At 37.6% G+C, this 24261-nt stretch overlaps 1 protein-coding gene across 2 annotated transcripts in view; it reads left to right on the top strand.

Annotated features, from left to right (window-relative positions):
- MARCHF1 (membrane associated ring-CH-type finger 1) overlaps positions 1 to 24261 on the top strand; it is a 455826-nt gene that overhangs the window by 374862 nt on the left and 56703 nt on the right. The window lies entirely within an intron of this gene.

Here is a 24261-nt window from a genome sequence, read left to right as displayed (position 1 = left end):
CATCATTAATGAAGACCTGTTTGTGCTGGTCTGTCTTTAGTTCCCTGAGAGTGCCCAGGCCTGTCCCTTTCAGGGCCTAGAATGCCTTCACATTACCCTCTCTGCCCTTCCCCAGACTAACTCCTAGTCATTCTTTTTTGCTTGGCATGTAATTTCTTTAGGGACACCTTCATGATTCTCAACATTCAAGTCTCCTGGGAATCACTTCCATAGTCTAATTTTTAATTGCTAGCATATGGGTATTTTTGTGATTGTTTCAGATTTGTTCAGGTGTCCGCTGTGCCTAGACCAGTGCCTGGCACAATATAGTCAACATACAGTTTTTGAATGAATAGAGTTAGGGAAAATGAATTTTTCTGAGGAAATTATTCTTATAATGTGAAATGATAGCGCTAAGTGGTAGATTACTTCACCTGCTATGGAACCAACATACAAAGCAGACTCTATACCAGCAGTGCTCAAACTTCAGCAGACATTAGCATAGACCACAAAGCTCGTTAAAATACAGATTGTTGGGGGCTCCTGGGTGGCTCAGTTGGTTGGGTGTCTGCCTTCGGCTCAAGTCATGATCCCAGGGTCCTGGGATCAAGCCCCACATCGGCCTCCTTGCTCAGCAGGAAGTCTCCTTCTCCCTCTCCCTCTGCCTGCCACTCCCCCTGCTTGTGCTCTCTCTCTCACTTTCTCTCTCTCTCTCAAATAAATAAATAAATACAATCTCTTAAAAAAAAAAAATACAGAGTGTTGGACCCACCCCAGAGTTTCAGATTCCCTTCTCTGGGGTTGAGTCCATGAATTTACATTTCTAGAATGTTCCCAGGTGATACAGAGGTTGCTGATCTAAGGGGCCACATTTTGATAACCACTGCTCTATGCTACATTTCTCCTGGGCCTTAAATGGGAAGAGAGAACAAATAATTGAAAGGATGAGTTTGGTGGGGGGCTCAGTAGTGCAGTCAGTTGGGCATCGACTCTAGATTTTGGCTCAGGTCATGAGCTCAGGATGGTGAGATGGAACCCCACTTTGGGCTCTGTGCTCAGTGCAGAGTCTGCTTAAGATAATCTCCCCCTCTCCCTCTGCCCCTCCCCTTCCACATTCTATCTCTCTCTCTCTAAAATAAATAAATGAGTAAATAAAGAAATAAGAAAAGATGAGTTTGGCAAGCATAATTACAGTTTTCTGTCATATTCTATTGAATGCTGACACAAAGCAAAGTCAGGTTACCTTCTTGCAATTTACCCTGTTGTACCAGTAAGTGTTGGTCATCTTACTAAAACCATAGACTGACAAAGCCCCAGCTTTACCAGGAACTCAGATGTCATGGTTTGCCTATTGTGTCTCTTCAAACCCACTTCCTCATCGCAACTACCCCCCTTTTTATCAGTGAGTTCACAGACACCCAGAATTTCTAGTTTTGACTATTTTTCTCCTGCATTGGTTATACCCGGTCTCTAACCAAATCCCATCATTTGTTCCTCCAGATACTACTTTTGGTCTGTGCCCTCTCTCTCCTTGCTAAGGTCCCATTTTGATCCTTCTTTACACTTCTTTCTCCACATCCACCCATTAGCCTACTACCTCTTTTGGTCAGGATTTTTCTACCAGGTTAAAATTGACTGAAACCAATTCAAATGAGCTTAAACAAGAAAGGGATGTATTAGCCACAGACATAGGAAATCCAGGTATACAGATGGCTTCAGAGACTGCAGAGATTCAAACAATGTGGTTCTCCTTCTCTGTGTGTTCTTGTTTTCTTCAACTGCAGGCAAGCTTCCTCTGTACAGCAGAGGGAAGAGACACTGTGGGCAGAGATAGCTTTAGGCTTACATTTTACCAGCCATGACTTAACAGAGAAGAGAATTGTTCTCTTCAAGCAGTTACACATGCAATGGCAGGGATGGAATAGAATTAGCCTGCCCTAGGTCACAGCCTCGGGCTAATCACGGTCACCAGGGGCATTGGGCATTATGCCCAGACCAAGTCCTTGGGTGGGAAGGTTGAATTTAAAATGTGACTATTGGCAACCCCTCCAGGACCTTGTGAATTGGGGAAAAGACATTTCAGGAACAAAAAGAATAGCATCAGTACCAGAAAAAGTGGGACAAAAATTCTAAGCAGGAAAAAACAAACAAAAGAATAACACTCAGCTACCATCCAGTGAGGCTCTCCCCCTTCCCAGTGTCTTTCTCTTCCTCTCCAAATGCCCACATTTAGATTTGCTTCAACACTCATCTCATTTTTATCCTCTCCGTAAAGCTTTCCCAAACTATCCTGGTCCACAGCGATCTTTCCTTTCTTTGGATTCCCATAACCTTTTGTAGTCGGTAGCACTTACTTAGAATTCACTTAATTACTAGCAGCTTCATGTGTGTTAGTTCTCTGTTTCCTATAGACAAAGCTCCTTGAAGTAGGAATTACGTCTTATCCCTCTTTTGGGCTCTGCAGTACTCAGAATAATTCTAGCATGTAGCAGTTGCCCAAAAAGAATTCTTGGAATGGCTTTAAAATTAGAGGATGCTGAAAGAGGAGATGCAAAAACCGTGGGAACAGTGGGAATTGGGTAGTACAGGATAAAACAAATAAGATACCTTTAATTCTATCAAAAAGCCCCAAAGTAAGTAACTCCTGACAACATTCTAGTCTAGCGTGGCTTCGATGGTGAGTTTGAAGGTGTGCTTTACACTGTTTTGCTTTAGCCTTCATTATGCATATTCCCATTTTTTTCATTAAGAAAAGTTTTTGAGGAAAATGAGAAAATGGTAAAAATCATCTATTTTTTGACTCGTTTAATTCTTACAAGTTGTAATAACTTTATACCAGGTATGGGAAAATGGAAAGAGAACATTTCTAAAACTCAAAACTTTCATAACAGAAAACTACTTTCCAAGAGCAACGCAATCAAGCTTTTTGACAAAGCACGAGCATTTGTAAGATTGATTTAGATCATTTTTTAATAATAGGCCTGAGCTCTTAAGAGAATTGTGCTTAAAATGGACCCTTCTTTTATCCCTGTCATATCTGTGTACTCATTCATTCATTCATTCACACAGCGAACAACTGTCTATTGGGAATTTTAATCTGTATCCAGGGGTGTTCTAGACGTTGGAAATACAGTGGAAAATGTGGTAATGGTCCCACCCCTCATTAAGTTATATTCTATTTGGTAAAACAAATAATTTAACAGGCAAATGTAAAAAAAAAAAAAAAAACCATGAATGAAGCTAAAGGAACACATTGTATCTAATAAAACAAAACAGGTTTCCTTGAGAAACTAATAATTAAGAAGAAATCCAAAGGAAAATAAGTTAAGCAGAGAGAAGGGGTAACCTGTTCCAGAAAAAGGATACAGCATATGTGAACACCCAGAGATGAGTGAGATCAGGCATAAAAGGATGTCAATATGGCCTTGCAGCAGGTAGGTGGAGGGGAACTGTAGTCAACCATGGAGCTCTTTATCAACCACAGTTAGGAGTTTAGACTGTGTTTTAATGACAAGGGTAAATTTCTATAGACTTTTAAGGAAAAGAATGACACTGTCACCTTAGTGTTCTGGAAGACCACTCAAGCTGCTTTTGGAAAACAGACTGGAGAGGGCAAGACTGAAGGGAAAGGAAACCAATTAGAAAAACACAGCTGTATCCCAGGGAACTGGGGCTGGTGGCTGTGAGAACAAAAAGAAGTAGATAGAGGGGCACCTGGGAGGCTCATTCCATTAAGCTTCTGACTCTTGGTTTCGGCTCAGGTCATGATCTCATGAGTCATGGGATCGAGCTCCCTGTGGGGCTCCACACTCAGCAGGGAGTCTGCTTGAAAATTCTCTCCCTCTGCCCCTCCCCCAGCTTGTGGGCATGTGTGCACTCTCACTCTCTCAAATCAATCGATCAATCGATCTTTAAAAAATAGTTAAAAAATAAGTAGATGAATTTTTAAACTGTTATGAAAGTAAATCAAACAAATCAAACAGGATTTGGTGATAACCTACATACGTATCTGATCTCAAGGTTCTGATTTAGGAAATGGTAGATTATAGTACCCTTTACTATTGAGAGAACATACTGCTTGAGAGACAGATTTAAAAGGAGGGAGGAGATGAGTTCAGTTTTATACATAATAGTTTGAGGCACAAGACAACTATCCAAAGAGAGATATCCAAAAGAGTTCAGAAGAGGCATTTGCAACTTTACATGAAAATTAGGAATTCTTGAGCACATAGGTGGTGATTGTCAAGATCTCCTATGGAAAATCTGTAAACTGAGCAGACGAGGGCATGAGGAACCCTGGGGGAACAACAAAATTTAATGGCCCTGAAAGAAGAAAAGAAGCCAACAAAGAGAAGGAAGAGAATGACCAAAGAGACAAATGAAAACCCAGGACTGTATGAAGGACAGAGAATGTAGCAAATAGAGGAATTCGTCTAGATGAATTCATGTTTTTAGTTTAGAGAATCTTTGAGGTCAGAGAAAGAGAGAGTAGTTTACAATGAAGAAAACTGATCAGAATGCTTGTTTATTAAGGTCCCACAGAGAAGGTAGGAAAGGATGGGACCCAAAGCCCAAAATAAAAGGATTGCCGTGGCAAGGAAAATAAGTATGATTTTCTTGGCCATAGAAGTAAAAGAGGAAATGACAGATGCAGGGACAAATGTAGATCTACAGATTACAAACAGATATTTTATATACAGATACAGATATTTTATATACAGATACAGATATTTCTTTTTGATGGTCTTATAGAGCAAGGGGTTGCTTGCAGGGTCATACAACAGTGCAATTTGAATTTCAGATAACAACAAATAATTTTTCAATGGGACATACACATACTAAAAAGTACTCATTATTTATCTGAAATTCAAACTTAACTGGGTATCCCGTATATTTTTGTTAAGTATGGCTGTGCTAAGCACAGCAAGATAGAAAAGCATTGTTGGAAGTCCTGTTGAGTTCCATAACTATGAGTTCATGTCGCCACAGATGGCAGGAAATGTAACTTCACTCTACAGTACATCATTTAAATGCAGATACAACCAAAGAAGGCAATTGAACTTGGACCTAAGGGAGTGACGTCATGAAACATCTAGATTTCACATTTAGCACAGTTTGATATATGTTTCCCCATGTATCTCCAGATAAATTTGAAATTTAAAAACTGAGACAAATATGCTTTACAAATAAGATTTTTAAAGTAAAATAACATTTCAGTTAGTAGTTGTGCTCTCCGTATTTATTTAGAGAAAAAAACAGACTTCTTCTTACCTTAACCTTTCAGATAATTATTATAACATTGGAAAGAGTGGGTTCATAGACCCATAGATCATCTAGGTCATTCTCCAATCTGATCTTTGAAGACCCTTGGAACATCAGCACATATTATCACCTCTCTCTTCCTTGGACATACTATTTCCTAGGACAACCTCTTTCCTTTTAGAATCTTTAATTGTGAAAACATTCTTTCTAATATTGAATCAGCCTGTGTCCTTTCATTTTCTCCCTCTTAGTCCTAGATTTATATTCACTCAGTAACAGATTTTTTAAATTTTTAAAATGTATTCTGCTACTTCTTTCTGTTACTTTTTCTTTACAAAGATGAGACTGACATTCTATTGTCAAAGTCCATTCCATGAGTAGAAGATCGCTGTTCAGAGTTTTCAGTATTCAGGTGATAAAATTCTCCTAAGTGACCTAATGAGAATCATTTATTTCCAACAGGCAACAGACTCTTAAGAAAGCTCATAAATTTATTCTTTTCCTTACACTTTGCCTTTGTTTTGCTGAGTCTTGTAGGAATTAATAATAATCTTTCTCCTGTTCATTTTAATAACAGCTGAGTTGGTAGGAAATGCAGATGCGAACACTATTAGTAACCTATCACGGGTCAGTTCATTGGGATTACTCAACACAGAGTCACAGGGTCTCACTTTCAACTCTTGCTTTCTCTCTACTGGGAGGGGTCAAACTTGGAAAAGGTAAAATGGCTCTCTCCTTATATATGTGATCAGAAAATGAGAAAAATGGCTGTGTATTGCAAATGTATGCATTACTAGAATGATAGTGTTGTAGAACTAATTTCTTTCTTGGAAATGAATAATTATGTTTATTGCCGTCCTCAGCAAAAATTCAGATATACACTATGCTACTTTACTCTAAGGAGTAAAGGGTTCTCCAACAAAGAAAAAGTTAATTAGCACCACATTCTAATGTTATGAGTGTATAGTGTGATTTCACAGTCTTTCAGCATTTATCCAAGTAATTTATATTTTAAATGAACAAAAGTGATGAATTAAGGCACTGATATTTATACACACACATAAAATTTATGAGACAAATAACTTGAAAGGCTTACAGAAATGAAATTTTATATCTTTTTTTTAAAACATATATCTTTCAAAGACATGCCTTCTTCTTAGCAAGGTTTTTTGTCCTGATTGTTCTCAATTTGGGAGTTTAATCTGTCCAGGAGTGGAATGACAGTGTCATCAATAATACTGATTACCTTGACTAGTAGATTATCAAAACCATGTAGATTGATTAATACTGTTCTAATTTAGCTAAATAGTTCACTCTGATGTTTGGAAATAGCATGTATTCTGTAGGCCAGTTATTTAACAAGTTGTGCTTTTAGAGAAGACAAAAGAATAAATGGACATTTCTCTACCTCTAAAACCATCTTCAAGTAAATTTGAAGATTAATCAGGAATTTTCCAACGTCAGGAAACTTCAGGCTAAATAGATAGAAGTATGGTGCTCCTTCAGACAGACAAGTCAGTATTCACATATTATAAAGCTGTTTAAACTGTACATTTATCTTTTGTTTGTTAATTTCTAAGTTTGTTAAATACCAATTATACCAAAGTGCAAAATACCAAATAAGAAAAAAATACCAATTAGGTTTATCTGCTTCTTAATTTAAGAACAATATGTGTTCAGGATTCATTTTTAATCCATTTTTAAATATATATATACATATATATATATGCAAACAGAAAATGAACACTGTGTATAAACTGATGAATACTGGGTAGTACAGGGCTTGTTGCTACCAAATCATGATTTATATCTGAGAATTTATTCATAGCATGAACATTTCCTCCATTTCTAATTACCATGTTTAGGTTCTCATCTTCCTTATAACCATTGCAGAGTAGTTACACATTCATTTCAAATCTTCTGCAGGCGTCTTCAGACACAGGCAAATTGAAACACCAGTGTCAATTGGGTTCAGAAATTAAAATGCCCCTGGAAGAGCCTGGCTGAGCTGCGTAGCACTCTGACGGCCTTAAACTCAGCCTGATATTCTCCTTGCCTCCTCTGTCAGATACAAGGAGGACTCTAGGAGTCTATTAATTCCCCTTTGCTCACTTCCAGGTTTATGCAGAACTGAAGACGCTATAGTGCAGGAGTCCCCATGTTTGGAAAGCTTCTTGGAGATGGCTTTTACTTTAGATATTATACTGCAAACCTTCTTCCTTCCTTCATGGTTATCTAACAAATGATCATGACTCCTTCCTATTTCCTGCTTAACTTGTACCCCTTTGTTCTTATCTGGTCCCTCAGAGCCTCACCTTAATAAATTCTGATGTCTTTATTTTAAAGGTATTTTGATCTGAGCTAGCTCGCAACTCTCAGAGGGTGTGATCAAATTAAAATGTTTTGCCACACTTTCCGACAGTAACACTGGAGAAAACAATGGTGGAATAAAGGAAGAAAAAGAAATAACTAGGATGAAATAGAAGTCGTAGACACTGTCAGAATGTCCCATGCATTAGAGGAGTCTTGATCCCAACCAGCATTTGAAAGTCTCAAATTTCTATCAGTTCAAACCAGAAAGAACCAGAAAGATCATTTCACGCAGTGGTTCTCAATCTGGGCTGCATATTAGAATCACCCGGAAAGTTTAAAAAAAAAAAAAAAAGTTCCTGCCAAGACCCCATCCAGATCCCCCTGGAAGGGATGTCTCAACATGGCACATTTTTAAAAAACATCCTAGATTATTTTCACTAGCAGCCAGGGCTGAGAATGACTGATTGTTTAGCCCAATCTCAAGTGAACAAATTGATGCCCAGAAGATACAGATATTGTAAGAACCATACTTTGGGCAGGAGGTCCACTTGGCAGCACTTCTATAACCTGGAAACACTAGAATGGAGCCTGGGGGTGAACAACTGGTACAGATTCTTTCCTTTCAGCTCTTAAAACCATTTGGGAAAGTGGTTCTCCAACTTGACAAGTTTATTGGTGGAAATAGAAGATGCAGTTGCTTTTTACAACTTTCCTTTGGGATCAAACCTCAAATTTCTCATCTAGCTGCAATTCACTTTCAAATGACACTGCAGAAGAAGCAAACAAACAAACAAAGAAATACACAGTTCTCAAAGTATAGACCCTGCACCAGGAGCATCAGAATCACGTGAGAACTTGTTAAAATGCAGATTATTGGATCCCAACACAGACCTGTTGAATTGAAAACTCTGGGAGTGAGTCCCAGCTATCTAGTTTACCTGGATCTCTGTGAGGGTCTGATGCACACTGAAGTTTGAGAACCACTGAAGTGGAAGCTACAGATGAGAAAACAGACACTTGTACTACACGGCAGGGTGTTCATGCTGCAGTGGGTAAATATAGAGAGTTTGGGAGTATAAGGAAACGGAGCCTGATACAGGCATGTACATCAGGGACAACAAAACACAAAGCAAATAAAGGAGATGATACATGTTTTTGTTTGATGATTTTCTCTTTCCTTTCTTCAATGACTTGACATATTGTGTATATATATATATATCTATATATATACAGATATAGATATAGATATATGTGTGTATACATGTATTTAAACATATATATGAGTGTGTGTATACACATTTACACACATGTGCACACACACCCACACACTGAAAGGATAAATTAGGAAATTGAGAAAAATCAGGACACACAAAAATAAGGGTAGAAAAATACTAAATCTCCAGAAATGCTTATATGGAAATTTCCTACAAACTTAATTTTCATAGGCACAGTAGTGAAAGCAAAGGAACAGGTTTCACGTGAAACCTGAAACAGGTTTCAGATGAGACACAACTTCTGTTAGTAATGAGGAATGACTAAGTACAATTTCTTTCATGAGTCATTATAACGAGAACATTTCAATGTAGTGGATGATGTCTCTGGCTCCCTGCATGTAATGAATATTACATGAAGATATTACATGAATATTACAGAAGTCCACTTCCTTTAACAACCGAGGGGTGGCAGAGGACAGGGTTAAGGTCCTATTATAAAACTAGAGAGCCATGTTAAGTGCTTTAAAGGATGGCTTCTCCAACTCCAAAACTCGAAGACACTCAGTATTTGTGGGAAAAGAAATGTCATAGAAGCAAATTATCTGCATCCACTGGCAGCCTGCACTTTTCCTTGATAAATAGCTCAAGATCAATTCATTCGTGTGTAACGGCTTAATTTCCCATGACATACAATAACTTGAACTTTCTCGCAAGGATGATTTTTAAAATTATATCATGCTTGGTTTTATTTTGTTCTGTTTCATTTTTACTTTAGTCTTAAATAAAATGTGCTATTACAAGAGCCTACCGACTTTATAAGAAATACAAAGATATATCACCAAAGTCATGATTTACGTATTTTTTATCATTTTGCATGACCTACATACAATATAGTGGAGAAGAGAAAAGTTTGGGGTAAAATTATCTGGAATTTGCTTCAGAGCCTCAAGAAGAATAGAAAAAAGAAAAAAAGAGTATATGTTTCTTCTTTCTCACCACCTCCACCCACCTTCCCAGACGCTGAGGCAACGTGACCACGTATAACCATAGGTTGATACCACCCAGTTAAAAGAGTACTTGTATCAATTCCCCACCTGATCTCGCAGCCACATCCTTCAGCATCCCTTGGGGGGCATCTCAGCCCAAATTCCACTCTGTGAAAAACCAAGGCTCACAAATGTGTTTAGGTTTTGTAGCCTCTTCATGATTTTGCCAGTGGTGGGTTTGCATGCAGACTAATTTTCAATATATTTATCATAATGATATGCTGAGTAATGTAGACATCTTTGTGGCTCCATTTGTAAGTCTCTCATTTCTTTGCTTTTTGTCAATGCCATTAACGAATCAAGTACAAAAATCAGCAAACTCTTTGGCTCACTAATATATTGTGAATATTCATTATGCTATGAAATATATACACTTCTGTTTATAACTTATATGTATATGTGTGTATGTAGTAGATATGTAGTCTTCCATGACTATCAAAGCTGTTATGATTACCCTCACGTAAAATGCTATTTTTAAGAAATCAAACTGAAGATATTATCAGTTTGTATTCACCATGTACTTTTTTTTGGAGGAATGGGAGGGGCAGTGGGAGAGGGAGAAAGAGAATCTTAAGCAGGCTCCATACCCAGTGTGGAGCCCAGCCTGGGGTTTGATCTCAAGACCCTGAGATCATGACCTGAGCTGAAATCAAGAGGTAGCCCCCTCACAATGTACTTCTTTAGAGAATAGTCACATGAAGATGTTATTTGAAAATTAAAATATAATTTGAAAATAAAAAGCAACTTTCCGTACAGTAACAATCAAGAGGTTTTAAAATATTAAGCCCAGAATTGTACCTTCTTTCATGATCTATGCATCAAAAAAAAGGTACAATTTCCATCAATATCAAGGAAGCGGAGTAATGTTACTGTTGTTTCATATTATATATCAGCTAATAAACTGGGAGTTAGTCACTACAGTGATCTACTCTATTTTCTCTATCTCACATCGTGTTTAGGCAACACCATACTTGAGGCTTTTACTTTTACACTTGCATTTTTGCATTTGCATTTGCATTTTTCACTTTTGTAGTTTGTGCATAAAAAAAGTTCTACTTCACCTTTCATCAAACACCATGTTGAAGTTATATAGTTAACATTTTTTATTGTTTTTTGTCTTCAAATAAAGACAGCTGCTTCAGAGACATTTGAAAAGGCAAAGGGGAAGGAGCCTGGGTGGCTCAGTCAGTTAAGCGTCTGCCTTTGGCTCAGGTCATGATCCTGGGGTCCTGGGATCGAGCCCCTGCATTGGACTTCCTGCTCAGGGGGGACCTGCTCCTCCTTCCCACTTGTGCTCAAGCTCGCTCTCTCTCGCTCTCAAATAAATAAATCTTTGAAAAGGCAAAGCGGGAAGGGAGATGCAAAATGATTGCATCTAGTGTACATAATTAATGAAATTCATTTATATTGAGTGCGGAAGAAAAATGATACCAATTTATCAGTTAGATTATTTCCTAGTGAAAAACTCTGCTCAAAAAGAAGAAAGTTCAAAAGCTGATGAAATTACAGGAATACAAAATGAAGGCCAGGCACTGAGAAAGTCCCAACGGACAGTGATGAAGCATCGAAAAAGTTGAAACTCATCCACAGGTGAACACAGCCACATCCAGGCAGGTGAAAATGCTAATGATGCAGTAGGAGGGGCCTCTTTCAGTTCTAAGGTACTGAAGCAGAATGATCATACACCAACATGGAATGTGTGAATACCCATACTTGTGTAGATCACAGACGTATACCATAGCTATATGAGTGTCAAGTTTTATACACTTAGAATATAGATAATACAAGGTATCTGTGGTGTTGATGAATATGTACGGGGTGGAGGTGGGGGACAAACCATTCTTAACACTTTCCGTCCTTCCAGTGAATAAGTATACTGGGTACAGACTGCAGATGTTCACTGATAGGGTTAACACCTGCAAGTTTTTATTTCTGTTAAAATATAAATGACAGTAAGTGGAAATCCTTTGGTTACTACATAACCAAAATGTTACAAGGGCTCCTCCTAGAGAGAGACAAACCAAGAAACAGACTCTTACCTATAGCGAATTAACTGATGAGAACTAACTGGTGGCTATCAGAGGGGAGGTTGGATGGGGGGATGGGTGAAATAGGTGAAAGGATTAAGAGTACACTTACCACGATGAGCACTGAGTAATGTATAGAATTGCTGAATTGCTATATTATACACCTGAGACTAATATAACATTGTATGTTAACTACTCCAGAATTATAATGAAAATCCTTAAAAAATGAATAAAAAATAATGAGATTTTTAAGCTTTTTATAAGACAAAGTGGGGGGGGGGCGCTCCTGAGCTGGACAGGAAGGGAACAGGAAAGCAATTCACATTTATGATAAGAAGACAGGGCACTTTTCCAAATTATTCAAATATATAAGTCTATCAAGCATTCATGAATTTGTTAACTTACTAGAGAGTGAGAAAAAGCAAGTGAAGTAGAATTGGAAAATTATTCTTCGATCTTTATATTTTCGGTTAATTTTAATATTTTTTAGTGATTATTACAGTAGTTGTGGTTATTGTAAAGAAAATTAAAAATAGAGAAAACTATTCTAATTTAAACTTAATTACCTGGCTAGATAAGCATTATTTAGACTTTGATACATTTCCTTCTAATCTTTTTTATGCATATAATTTTAATAGGATTATACTATGTTTTCAGTTATTTCTGTTAATGACAAGTTAAAAAGTTCATACACATAACCTTTGGGAAAAACTTATTTTTGTCTAAGTGGAAATTCTGTCAAGATTCTGAATACATAAAGGTTTTATGATTTAATTTTTATAAGGCACTTTAATTTGGGTCCACAAAATTGTGCTTTCTGTTCTATGATTGAGAAACAGATGGTTGGAACAATGAAGTGGTATGAGAATCATTCTGGACATAGTACACACTAGGAAAATATGAATTAGAAAGAGGAAATAAGAAACCACATTTTTAATTATATATTTGTCATTCTACTGCTAGGTGGAAAACCTTATTGCAAATATAATTACTACTTGAAATAATTATATATTCTTGGTAACTCTACTGCTATTTGGAAAAATATCCTTCAAATGTGATTATGCATTGAAATGTCTCACATCCAAGATAGTAGTATGTACGCGAAAGTGTGAAACCACTCCTTTCTGTTTTTCAAAATGAATGTGCCATACAATGTAACTAAGTTAAAAATTAAATCGCAAACATGATGGTTTCTGAGTGGTACCTGGGATGACAAACAAATGCTCAGAGACCCTGTAGATGAGTCTTGAACATCTGTCCCGAGAAGCTTTAATTAAAACCCTACAGCCAGTTAGTCTGTCCTTTACTCCCATTGCCCCACAGCTCATCCCCACCTCCTTTACACAGATTGGTGCAGTTTCACCAACTTTACTTGCACAGTATCTCTTGTTCTCTTTCTCCATTCTCCCAACTATTACTCTGGTTTCTTGTTCTTACTACTATGGATTTTAACTATTATAATATTCCCTTTTTTATTCTTTCAGATCTCTGAGGTAACACAGCCAGATTAATCTTACTATAATCTTACTTTCTTACTCAAATTTTTTGGCGAGTTCCCACTCCCAACTGAATACACTTAAAGCTGTGTGTGTGTGTGTGTGTGTGTGTGTGTGTGTGTGTGTGTAGTTGTTGATGTTGGCACTGGATGAAGGAAATGTATTTTAGGCTTTCCATAATCTTATTTGATTTTTCAGCATGACATCTCACTACAATCCTAACCAACTTTCTCATGTTCCTTTCAAACTTGGCCACATTTTTCACTCCATTACCTGGTCAATTCTACTTCTACGCATTCACTGAAGGTATCTCCTATGTCTGGAGTATCCTAACAACTGCCATCTTCATCTGCCAAAATTCTACCCAAGCTCCAATTCCAGCTCATATGCTACATCCTCCATTGGACTCTGGCCACCCTCCCCCACCCCTAACCTGTACATTATCTTTCCCTCCCTTGCATACAACAGCACTTGGTATGGCACACATCACATTGTAACTTGGATTCTAGCTAGTTGTGCAATTACCCGATGTGTAAACTGTCAAAGAATGGGGTCCATCAAGGGCAGACTGAGACTTACTCATCTTTGTATTTATCACAGCACTGTGTAACCTCACACATAGTGCATACGCAATGAACTATTTGTGGAGATAAGGATTAATAAATGAAGAAATGAATGAATAAGTGAATAAATGACTAAAGACTGATTCATTCTTCATTCAAAGTGGAGCTGCTAAAAAGCAGCAGTATTGTGCCAACGCACTTACTTGCCTGTTTAGAAGAATTCATATGCAGAAGCATATTTCTAATTCATTCAATGCATTCTTGGTTATCTGTAAATAAATTACGTGCTCTGTCAATTATCCATGGCAACTTGAGAATTCCTTTGATGTAACGCTCAGCCAGATAAGATTAATGAGTGGACAGAAAACGGAAGGAAGTCATGGTTGAGAGTGAGGTTCCGAGGATTCAGAGACTTAGCAATCACAGAGAAGTGCTATCACAAAATCAATTTGAATTAAGAATCTCTGCCACATGCAGAAAAGAAAAAGGCTAAAAAGTTATAATGATTTTTCTGGTAGTTCTGTTATGATGTGTGTACAAAAGCCCTACTCTGTATCTGACCAAATATATTTCTTTGGTTATATCTACATAGAAAGCAAATAATAATATTATCTGTCCTTTCGTTTTTCCTGTCCCATCAGTCAATGCACACAGCTGATAACTTTAAGAATATCTACTTAGAAGTGTCTCTAGTTTAATTTTATCAATTTTACAAACAACCCAAAAAGATCTCAAAGCTGACATAAAATTAATGTTTGTGACATAGGTGAGAATGTAGAGAAAATTGTTGCATCGGTATCCTCCCCATTCAACATTTATTATCTATTTATTCATCTGGGTGTCACCAAAATTATAAGGTAGGCTCTGGAAAGGTAAATACTACTGGGGAAAATCAATTCCTTCACCCAGAAGTAGATTGTACTCTGAGCTCACCAACAGAGTTAAGGACAGCAAAGTGATGGTTAACAGGGGAGGGATTATCCTGAAGGGGAATCCATCTTTAGGTCTCTCTTGACTTGGAGGATTTGGATGGTTTGAGTTGATCCCAAGACTACTGAGAAAGATTGATTCCGTTGTTGGATACACTTGGGCCTGGGACTCATGGGACTCTACCTGCTAGTACATGGGGGAGAAATCTGATGTACTCTAAGAACCCATGGAAACTTCCCCAAAAGTCCTTAAAGAGGACCTAGCCCACTATGAGACTAACTCCCTAGGCTCTACAGGACAGAGGAGTCCCTGTGAGAATTCTCGAACCCAGTCAGGATGTAAACTCCTGGTATCAATAGGCTTGAACCATCACCAGAGGTGATGACAGCTGCAGGAAGAGCAATTCAGATGGAATCTTCCCGATCCACTGCAGCTCACACAACCAACATACCTATAAATTCAAATAAGAACTGGCTTCCCTGCTTCCATTATTGGTGCAGCAAGGTGATCGTTCTCTTTCTCCACTGTTTTCCATCAGTGTGGCATCTGATGGAAAGTAAATGTGGCTGATGAGCTGCAACTTTGTATCAGCTCCAGGATCAAGTCAGGAGCCAGGAACATTGCTGTGTCACTGTCTTTATTGCTGATCATTCCCTGCAGCTCTGTGCAGATGGTCTGAGGTTTTGAACAAGTCAGTGATGACAAATTAGGGTGTGAAATTAAACTCAGGAAGTCATGCTATGTACCAAGTTTTTCTGAGTTGAAAATATTCCTTTCAGAAAACAAAACACTTTAAAAAATCACTTGTGTGTGAAGAACTGTCACTCATCTGTAGATGTCAAGAAGATTGTCTAACAGATTCAGAATGACCGATCTTATGAGTACAAAAAATGGTTTTAGCTATCCGGAGAATATTTTTATTCTTATGTCATAATTGTATTTTTAATTAGAGCTTTTCTTAATCTCAGGCTGAATGGTAGGTAGCTTATTGCTTCATCTCTGTAAAGAAAGTTTTAGAAATCTGATTTATAAGGTTTTTTAAATTCCAAAAATGTATGCTGATTCCGAATCAATAAGAGTTGGTGGAAACTTTGTTAGTAAGAATAATATTAAATACTGTCCATCTTCTCTGCTTATGAAGTAAGAGTTACTTCTCCTTTCCACTTGCTTGACTTCCTCTGATGCTCAGATAGGATATAAAATTGGTTCACCTCAGTTTAGTTCCTCAAATGCAAATTAAAGAGCGCATGGTATATGTTAGGATCATACACTTCTCACTTTCATTATAAGTGAATTTTCCCGAAACATAAACAAAACACTGGTACTGGGTAACAAGTTCTGAGAATTGCCAAATCATCTCACTAAGTTATCTCTTTTGATCTCAGCTCCGTACATGTTTAAATAAGAGCATTCCCAGTCCGTTTCTGGTCCAGTAATTTGCCATCTTTACCCTGACTTTTTAACACTCTTCTCACTTAAATTACTCTCAGCATCGTGCTATACAAAGAAAAGCCTGCGCCAGAAATTAATAAAAAGAATTTATCTAGGTTGTAATACCACCTTGCATAGATGAAATAATTAGCAACCAACAAAGACCAGATCTGTGGTCTTTGATTTAAGAGCAATGAATACCACCTTGCATAGATGAAATAATTAGCAACCAACAAAGACCAGATCTGTGTAGTATAGGATTTAAGAGCAATGAAACCTCAAGAAACGGAGGGAGCACTGTAGGGAAAGAAGATCTAGAGGCTGTTTCATTAAGGGTGTGAGCTATTCTAATAGCTTAAATTTAGATGAGGTATTATGAGAAGAGGGAGGATATCACAGGTACGAGATCATATTTGAGAAAATTCCCAGAGGCAGATACTCCCGGAGTGCAGTAGGTTGAGGAAATAAGCATCTCAACATTGACTGAAAAAGTACTGTTTAACCTTTATTGATCACTTAATTTAATCTTAACAAACAATCCTGTGGAGTGTAGAATTTTCCTACTTTATTAAGAACTTGAAAACACGAGAGATCAAGTAATTAAACAGACATAGACAGGCAGAACCATGATTCTAATGCTGATTGTATTTTGACAACCACACCAGTGTTCCCCAACATTCTTCACATCACGACACGTGTAGAACATGATAACACTCCTGAATCAATGAGGGTTAATAGACTATATACCCCGTAGCCTTGACCTAGCCTCCAGGCTGATAGAAATCAAGATCTTGGCATGGGGGAAACGGATTTGTGGCAAAACCCATAGCTTATCAGGTGGTAAGTTTTGTACCATGTTACTACACCTGTATGTTGGGGATTAGTGGAAAATACAGCAGGAGAGGTAAGGTAAATACAAATTATGGAAGGTCATATGAAAACCAGGTGAAGTCATTTGGACTCCATTTGATTGATGAGTTCTTAAAGAGTGACATTATTTTAAGAAGATCTGAATAACTGTATGTTTTGAGAATGATTTGAAAATAGCAAAGTCTTAAAGACAGTTCATGTACCTGTTGACCATTCAAAACTACTAGGAGATAATAGTAAGGTTGAAAAGAAAGAAGATATGGAAAACTGAGTCTAAACAATATGGAAGGCTCCAAGATAAAAGCAAGCTGAGAATGGTATACTTATGGAATGGCATCTTTGGGAAGAAAGGCTAGTTTAAGAGATGGTGAGATGCAGGAAGCATTAAGTGTCCTATTGGGAATACCAAATTGATGGAGTTAGAGAACTAGCTGAAGTTTCTTGCTATCAGAGAGGCAGAGGTTGGTTTGGGAGATAAATGTTTTAAAACCACAAGTCTAGGAGTAATGCTGGAAGTTGAAGTGCAAAACTCCCAAGACAAGCAGAGGGGAAATGCTGAAAAAGAAATAGTGGCAGGAGGGCGGGATTAGAAATCGGTCTGTGGGAAAGAAAAAATAACAGAATTGCAACATTAGAAAAAAACCTGAGGTCATTTTATTTAATTACCCTTGCATGAGCTCCTTTTACACTATGCCTACCTATAAATACCCTACTTATATCTGAGTACTTTCAATGATGGGAAATTTGCACTGTCCTGGGGTAACTCATTCCATCTTTGGAAGGCTCTGTGTGTGTGTGTGTGTGTGTGTGTGTGTGTGTGCGCACGCGTGTATTTTAGGGAAAGTTGTTCCCTTTAACTTCTATTCACTGGATCTACTTGTGGGACAGAACAAGACCAGCAACCATTTTGCACAATAGTTTTTCACATATCTAAACACAGCTGTCATGTAATTTCCCCTTCCTTGCTTTTTTTCCCCTCTCCAAAATGTGAAATATGGTAGTTGGTAGTTCTCTGTATTTGTCTCAAAATTACTGCACTCATATTTTATTTTTTACTTTTATAATTGATGTATTAACTATATTAGTTTCAGGTGTATAACAATGATTTGATATCTGTATATATTGTGAAATGATCACAAGACGTCTAGTTAACATCCCACACTCATACTTTAAAAGGTGTCCCTTTGACCTATAATTTTGAATTCATGGAAGAGACTTAGCCATGAATTTAGATCTGTCGAATTCTATATTATTTCCCTGTCGTCTCTCACCATGATATCTCACCTACCAAATCATATCATATTTTCATCTCACCTATCATTTCTTACCTTCCTAGGCTCCAGAAATCTAACATCTTTGGTCTGTGCTCCATAAGTAGTCACCATTTGACCCCTACAATCATCTTACATGCCCTTCTAATTCCACTTTTCCCAACTTTAAGGCTAGTAGTCACAGAAGCCACCAAGGGGAAAGTTTCAAGAAGGAAGGGGTAGCCAGCAATACACACAAAAAAAGTCAGGAAAAATAAAGAACTAGAAAAGGTTTTCAGACTTGACTGTAAGGAGGGTGTTGGTAGCTTAGCAGAAAACTACTCCAAGTAGTGGGGTAGATCTCTCTTTCTTACATCAGAGTTCTCTAAGGTGAAAAATGACAGAGTCCTATAAACTGAAATTCAGACATGAAAAAACGAGTTGCTCTTATAAAAACATGCAATGCATTGCATTTATTAACTAGCAGAATTTTTTGTTGATTTTATTGATCACATATATATTGGCAATAATACCTTTGGGATAGTGTTTACATTTTGTAATATTTTCTCATATATCCTATTTGAGCCTTACAATAGCCGTGTAACATTTCAAAGGTAAGGAAACCAAGTGTCTGAAAACTTATCTGAGACCGCCCAATATACAGATCTAAATATACTCCCTCACCTAGCTTTCCCTGAGACGTGTCTGTGACTTGACCGATGAAGGGATTCAAAGGTGTCAGTAGTTAACTCCACTGTACGGAGTCAGAATTCATGACCTTGGCCTTACAAACATTGGCTCTAACCAACTTACCAAAGCAGCGGTTAAAAACAATTAGTCCCAATGCAGGGAGAGCAATGGCACAGGTAAACAATCTCGGCAGTAGTAGCAGTAGTGTCCCATCGTCCCATGACAAAATTAACGACTATTTGCCTATAACGTGCCAGGTACTGCACTCTTTCGCCTCCTTTAATCCTCATGACACCCTAAGAGGTATTTTTAACCTCGTTCACACATGAGTAAACTAAGAACCTCTCCAGTTTACTGGAGCAGAAAGTGAGCATGTGAGCCAGGATTTGGTTTGTTTGTGAATCTCAAATACCAAATAATTTCATATTTTTAAAACGTTTTTCCTGTGACAGTGGGGGGAAAAAAGGACAACAAAAAGGATATGAATTCATCCATGAGGGATATGAATATGCTACACATAGACAACTTTTGTCCCATTTCGTCCCACTTTCAACATCGATTCTTCACCATTGTTGTAAGTTCCAGTCTCTCAAACCCATCTTTTCCCCATGATGCATTAACCACAACATGGCTTCCCTCGTCTCCCGGCAGAGTCTAGACCTTATGACCAACTGTTTTCACACTGTGTTCGCTGATGCTTCAGAGACCTTCACTCCTTTGTCCTTCCCATTTCTGACTTAGTGATCTCAAGACGCTTTAGATTGCGCTACCAGCCGTAGGCTTGCTGTCTGAGCGCTGAACGCTGCTGACTCAAGGCAGTGCTAACAGCGTCCACTGTACATTTGTGCCGTCTAATCCCACCGGGGACCTCACCGCCGCTCCATGGTGCTGATATTCATGCTTGGATAATCTCCCATCACATGCTCCAAGTGGCTTTTGCTAATTACTGACAGCCTCTCCAGGACCTTAACCCCATGCCTTCCTCCCTTCTGTGGAGCAGACACATGGTCTGCTGTGCCGCTCAAGATAGGAAGACCCCTCCGAAGACCCCGCTACCGCAATTCTGTCTCCTTCAGTTATCCTATTTTCTCTACATCTTGCCCATAGGGAAAAAGCGTCTGTTTACCTCCGGTGTATTTTTCCACTTGTCCAAAGATACTCCTCTGCTATAGTTCCTTTCCCCTTCTTTCTTGATTCCTCAAGAATCTTCATTTAACCGTGGGGCGTTCTCTCACCGATTCTTTTTTTTTAATTCAGATCTCTATGGCACCTTCAGTTCAGCTTAAGAACCAGTCCACCTTTTCCCTGTTAAAAATAAAATGAAATGAAAATTAAATATAAAAATACAATTGCCTCTAATCTGCTCTTCTTTCACTGCTATGCTATTATTTCTCAAAAAGAAATTATATCTGTGCCCTCATTTACTTCAGCATTAACTTCTCATCCGCTGTTTAATACCTTTCAATATGGCTTCCACCCACATGGATTCTAATCATTTTAGCTTAGGAAAGTGAAATCTAAGGATGAATGCCAAACTCCGCAGCATGAAAATTAGTTTTGAGTAAAGATTAACATTCAGATTAAGTGCCTACAAACATAGCCGTATCTGTAATTATTGAGCTTAAAGATTATTTAGTTGGAGAGGGGTATGGAGGAAAATGCTGGCACAAAAGTGAGGAGATAGATCAGAAAGATTTGCCAAAAGAAAGATTTGTCAGTCTGAGGACCCCGACTGGCTCAGTCAGTAGAGCCTGTGACTATTGATCTCAGGATTGTGAGTTCAAGCCCCACATTGGGTGTGGAACCTACTTAAAAATAAATAAATAAATAAATAAATAAAGGAAAGAAAAGGGGGGAAATAGCATGGAATATGGGAAGAAAGAGTTAAGAGGCTGTCTGAAAATTATGGGGAGGACTGCTTTTAGGAGTTACATATTGTAAATGGGCTTTCTTGCCACAGCTAACATGGAAACCAAGCAAGGTCCTGGACATCTCTTCGCATTCTGCAGACTGAGGGTCTCCAGTCTCCTCCCCAGTGTCACAGTATTGTTCCAGATTCTTACTCTCTGGATGATTGTAATAGTTGTCCAAATGGGGTTTTATCTGCTTCTAGATTCTGCTCTCTCCTTCTCAATTCACCCTACATGCTGATGCTGTTGTCTAATTTTCTTTGCATATAGCCAAGGACTAAGAAAATGTGAATGAATGAATATATGAATGAAAAAAATCCCAAAATTACATAATCACTATGACCCTCACAAAAATTTCTTTTTAGCGATAAATTATTTAAGAAAAAAAAAAATGCTTATGTAGAAAAAATAATTCTACCAAAACCAAAACGTCTTGACAAGGGAGGGGGTGGGACGCAGGGGAGATCATTTTAAGATATGTAAGACCAAAACAAAAGCAAACAAAAACCTACTTTTCTTAAAACTCAAACATTAAGAAAGGGACTTTCAGTGTGTACACACACACACACACACACACACACACACACACAATTTCCAGAATTTGATTTTCCTAATACTATTTGGTGGTTTACTTTTCACAGAAAGCCAGAAGTTATATGGAAGTAGTAGCTTATTCAAGTCATAAATGGTAAAAGTCTCAACATATACTGATTAGACTATAAGCAGACAGTTAAAAGAGTAAAATGCCAATAAAATTTGTGAATTCAGCTTGTTCTTGTCAGTAGGTGACAGACACCAGTGTCAATCACCAGTAATTTTATAGAATCACTCAGTTCCCAAGCCTCAATTTCCCATAAGGTAAAAATGCATTAAAATTATGAATATTTTACAATGCAATTTTATTATTAAAATCATTTTCTCTACACAATTAATCTGTTGGAAAAAAACATGTCTGTTTTTATTACTATGTTTTCGTTTATAATTTAGCAATTATGTTTAGTGTAAAATATATCAGCTTAAGAATTGTTTAATTCTTTTCGTAATGGCATCATCACATTATTTTTTATTTCTAGTAGATATTTGAAGTTGATATTTAGCTCTTAAATTCATTTAGAACAATCTGAACATGATTTGAAAAAGACTCTTGGGGTCCAACTCAAGTTGGATAATTTAGAGAAAATCAAAATGCTAAAATCCTGTAAAAATAAATCTTGTGAAATGGGAATGAAAACACACCAAGCTTTTGATTTTCCCTATGGGAAATAACCTTAATTTTATGAAGAAATGAAATTGCTGGTGGTGCTTCAGGTAACAGTTTCAGCAGACATTTTTAAAAATGAATCTGTAAGACATGGGAAGTTGGACTACAATCAGTAAACTGTTCAGGCCAGGTTGAACCCAGTAATCAGCAAGGGCTTTGTTTAAATCTGCTTATGAATAAATTACTTTTTTCATGTCAGTAAAAAAAAAAAAAAGAAAGAAAGAAACCAGAGCCTCAGAATCATCTTGGCAGCTGTGCAACATTTGATGTGATCTTTTTTTAGTAATAAATTATCAGATGGCATTAATTGCAACTTTTTCTTTTTCAAATGAGAAATGTTGCCATTCTCCCTGCAGACCGTTCATGGATCAGCAGGTTTCAATGCTGGGCCAGGAAGGGCTTTTGTTTTTATTGTGTGCTTCTCTATGTAACCTTTACTTCAACTTTTGTTACTTGCAGATGTTGGATTTTGTAAACTTGGTTTTATTATTGTTGGTAATAGTCATATATTGTCTTTAACTCAGAATCGCCATTTTTTAAAAGATTTTTTTACTTATTTGAGAGAGAGGGCACACTCATACGTGAGGGGAGTGGCGTGGGAAAGGGACAGAGAGAGAGAGGGAGAATCACAAGCAGACTCCCCCACTCAGAGTGGAGCCAGAGGTGGGGCCAACCTCATCACCCTGAACTCATGACCCCAGCTGAAACCAAGAGTCAGACACTTAACTGACTGAGCCACCCGGGCACCCCAGAATCACCATATTTAAGGCAAGGGTAAGCAAATGTTTCCTGTAAAGAGACAGGTAGTAAATATGTTGGTCTTTGTGACCATATGGTCTTTGCAGCAATGCTCAATTCTGCAGTTACAGTGCAAACACAACTCTAAACAATACATAAACAAATGTGTGTGGGTGTGTTTCAATAAAACGTTATTTACGAAAACATGCCACAGTAAGAATTGGGCCATAGTTTGCTGACTCCTAATCTAAAGGAGTGTCTTTGTGTAGAGGCAGAGAGATAAGAGATTCAAGGACATAAGAAATATCAACCTCTCATGCCGTATAATTCATTAGGTTTCAACAGCTCCAAAAATAAATACTACAACCAAATGTGCTATAGAAACCCAGATTTGCTTTCACTGATTGCTCTTATAATAAGTCGTAGTTTGTTGATGAAACAATTCTTTTACTCAACAAACATCTACTGAACACCTATCATGAGGCCAATATTCTATTGGCAACAAGTGTGATACAAAGTACACTAAACCCGGATTCCTAGGACCTTCACATTTGGTGAGAGGAGATATTCCGGACTTTCATATTAGAATATGAATAGAATAGAATATGAAGAATAGACTTCAGATAGTTTTTAGTTCTTCCCCACCACGCCAGCCTTTTATATAGGGTGGTATATCTAACACTACTACCTTCTACCTTAGTCCGGGGAGGCGAGGGGAGAAGGAGGACCTGATTTTGAAATTCCCTATGCTCTCATCTCATCTCATCACTCCCACCCTAGGGATTTTAGTCAGTGCTCCTTTTTGATTATATTATTTTAACTTAAGAAAAAGAGATTCAAAATACTGGTGTACTGTGTCATACTTCTTTATTTTGAGGTTAGGGAAGGGCTTGGTTTCAATTCCTGTATCTTACTGCAGTAACAATTAGAGCATTTCATTTCCCCTGAGAAAACAGCTAAGATAGATAAGTGTGTTTTAAAAATCCATTCTTTAAAACTCATACTTCTGGAGGATAGGGCATATAGACCTAAAAGGAGGAGAAATTCAAACGTTCTTCAAGCCTGCTGCTACAACTCAACTCAAAAAAGTAACTTTACAGGCATTTTTTGAAATACGCCATTCATATTTTTAAAAGATTTCAAAAAATATTTCCAATCAAATTTATTAACAACTTCTAACAGCTGGAAAAATCACAAGAATTACTGAAGTACTAAGATTTGAATTCATGATCTTGAGATATGAAAAGCTTATCTAATCTAATGAGAAAAGCAAATTCTTTC

This window comes from Ursus americanus, chromosome 13, assembly GCF_024610735.1.
Source record: "Ursus americanus isolate L20-20 chromosome 13, mUrsAme1.1.p, whole genome shotgun sequence".
NCBI lineage: Eukaryota > Metazoa > Chordata > Mammalia > Carnivora > Ursidae > Ursus > Ursus americanus.
Note: the sequence above shows the minus strand (reverse complement) of the source record. Positions and strands in the feature narration are given on the sequence as shown.